The following is a 3,108-nucleotide window of genomic DNA, read 5'->3' on the forward strand; positions in this document are numbered from 1 at the left end:
TATGAAGAAAAAATGTGGCATCAGGATTGGAGGAAGACTCATTAACAACCTGCAATATGCAGATGATACAACCTTGCTTGCTGAAAGTGAAGAGTACTTAAAACATTTACTGATGAACATCAAAGAGCAAAGCCTTCGGTATGGCTTACATCTCAATGTCAAGAAAACAAAAATCCTCACCTCTGGACCAATAAACAACATTCTTATCAATGGAGAAATGGTTGAATTTTTCAAGGACTTCATTCTTCTCGGATCACCTATCAACATTCACGGAAGCAGCAGTCAAGAGATCAGACGACATATTGTATTAGGCAAATCTGCTGCACAGGAACTTTTTAAAGTGTTGAAGAGAAAAGATGTCAGCTTGAGGACTAAGGTGTGCGTGACCTGAGCCATTGTATTTTCAATAACCTCATATGGATGCGAAAGCTGGACAGTGAATAAGGAAGATCGTAGAAGAATTAATGCCTTTGAATTGTGGTGTTGGAGGAGAATACTGAAAGTGCCATGGGCTGCCAAAAGAACCGATAGATATGTTTTGGAAGAAGTGAAGCCAGAGTACACCTTAGAGGCCAAGATGGCTAAACTTCATCTCTCATACTTTGGACATATTGTCAGGAGGAACCAGGCGCTGGAGAAGGATATCATGCTTGGTAAGATGGTCAGAGAAAAAAAGGAAGACCCCCAATGAGATGGATTGGCCAGATGGCAGCATTGATGGAATCAAGTGTGGCAGTGGTAGTGAGGTTGGCCCAGGATCAGACATTCTTTCGTTCAGCTGTTCATGGAGTCGCTATGAGTTGGTTCTGACTCGATGGCAACTGACAACAACAACAAAAATGAGCTAAGGAATAGATCTTATTTTATCTCAACAATAACCTTACGAGGCAGCAGATGTGAAATAAACTTTTAGTGAACGGTATTTATTATTACACTCCAAAAACAATTGCTTTGGAAAGTAAGGTCCTCCAAGGCCCCAAAAGTGCACTGCTCTTGGATGACCACATGACCCTAAGCTAACTGCTGTGCTGATAGAAATGAGGCCCAAAGTCTTGCCATTAAGATGTGCATGAGCACATATTTTTTATCATGTATGGTCAAAAATGATCAGGGCGAGTCCAGGTTTCCACTTTCCGCCATTTACCTCCTCATCTGCTCCTCAGCCATGGAGAGTGCCATCTCAGCAGCCATTCTTTGGCCTTGTTCTTCTTCAAGCAGCTTCCTTAATTCATTCACCTCCTGTTTAGTGTTGCACAGCTGCTGCTGGGCTTCAGAAAAGCTTCAGATCAAAGGAAAGCAAATAGAATCACTAAATACAGAACACAGTTGCTGATAAATGGGATTCAGTTCAGGAAGTCTTCTTAAAGTTAGAAAAGAGAAAAAATTATGGAAACACAAAGAATATTTTAAAAGCTTAGTTATATAGATACTAAATAAAGCTTCATAAAATGCTTTAGGAGATTTTGGGGACTAGATTTTCTCCTACTATTTACAGTGTTTGTTAGTGTTCTCTGTATGTGTATGTTGGTGTTCAGGGTTTTTGCTTTATAAACTTTTCATACAATTACTTACACATAAATGTGCCATTTAATGTACACATCAATTCTGTGAGACTGAGAAGACAATAAGACATAGTAAGTCCAGTTCAATTTAGATTACCAACTGAACTACTGCCTATGTAGCACATGCTCTGGGCTGTGTCTTGCTCCCCTACCTTAATTGTAGCTGCCTCAGTTCCTCAGGATCATTCTTTCTTTGAGTTCCATTGTTTTCCTGGGGAGCTCCTGGAGTAACATCTATAGTTACTGACCCCTGAAACAACAGGCATCATAAATCAGTAGTGAAAGCTTATATGAAACTGTCATTGTTAGGTGCTGTTGAGTTTGTTCCAACTCAAAGAGACCCTCTATAGAGCTTCTGAGGAGTGGCTGGTGGGTTTGAACAACTGGCCTTGTGGATAGCAGTCCAGGGCTTATCCTACAGCGTGACACCATGACTGTGTACACATGGGCAAAATGAGAACTCATTTAGCATTGGAGAGAATGAAAAATCTTGGGGAAAAATATCCACTTATAACTGTACTCAAGTTCAGATTTAGAAGGTGAGGATCCACTTCCAAGATATCACTTAGAAGACCATGGTGCATTTGACCCAAGCCAATTGCCTCATAAGCATGCAAAAATGACAATGATCAAGGAAAACAGAATCATTGATGCCTTTGAATTATGGTATTGGTGATGAATTTTGAATGTATTATGGGGTGCCAGGAAAACAAACTGTCTGTCTTGGAATAAGTAGAGTCAGAATGCTCTTTAGAAGTGAGGACAGCAAGATTTCATTTCCTATGAGGGATCTTTTAAAAAGTTTTGGGGGGAAATGGCATGAAAATATAATAGAATTTTTCCATGAAGTGTGTGAATACTTCTTGTTCCTTGGACATGTTATGAGGAGGGACCAGTCCCTCAAGAAGGACATTTGTAAAATAAAAGGTCAGAAAAAATGATACAGATTGACAATGTGACTACAAAAATGGGTTCAAACACAGCAACAGTTGTGAAGATGGTGAAGGACCCAGCAGTGTTTCATTCTGTTGTACACAGGGTCACTATGAGTCAGAACCAATTCAACAGCACCCAACAACAACAAAGAGATGGAAAGCTAAATAGATCAAAATCACATTAAATGTAAATGAATTGATGATGAGAGAACAGAAGAAATTGGTAAGCACAGATCCTGAAACCAGGAAGTGAAAAAGAGAAACAGATTTAATTCAGTGTCTAGCACGAGACTCTGCAAGCCAATATGTCTGTCAATTTAGAAAACTATACCCATAATGAAATTTGGAAGACAACTATCTGGCCGACTGATTGGAAGAGATCCATATTTGTGCCCATTCCAAAGAGAGGTGACCCAACGGAATGCGGAAATCATTGGACAATCTCTTTGGTATCTCAAGCGAGAAAAGTTTTGCTAAAGGTCATACATAAACAGCTACAATCATACATTGACAGAGAACTTCCAGAGGTTCAAGCTGGATTCAGAAGAGGCCGGGGAACAAGAGATATCATTGCTGATGTCCGGTGGATCTTGGCTGAAAGCAAAGAATAT

At 39.9% G+C, this 3,108-nt stretch overlaps 1 pseudogene; it reads right to left on the bottom strand.

Moving 5' to 3' along the window:
• Positions 1–3,108, bottom strand: part of LOC102826566 — a 79,343-nt pseudogene that overhangs the window by 17,271 nt on the left and 58,964 nt on the right.

This window comes from Chrysochloris asiatica, unplaced genomic scaffold (assembly GCF_000296735.1).
Source record: "Chrysochloris asiatica unplaced genomic scaffold, ChrAsi1.0 scaffold00179, whole genome shotgun sequence".
Lineage (NCBI taxonomy): Eukaryota > Metazoa > Chordata > Mammalia > Afrosoricida > Chrysochloridae > Chrysochloris > Chrysochloris asiatica.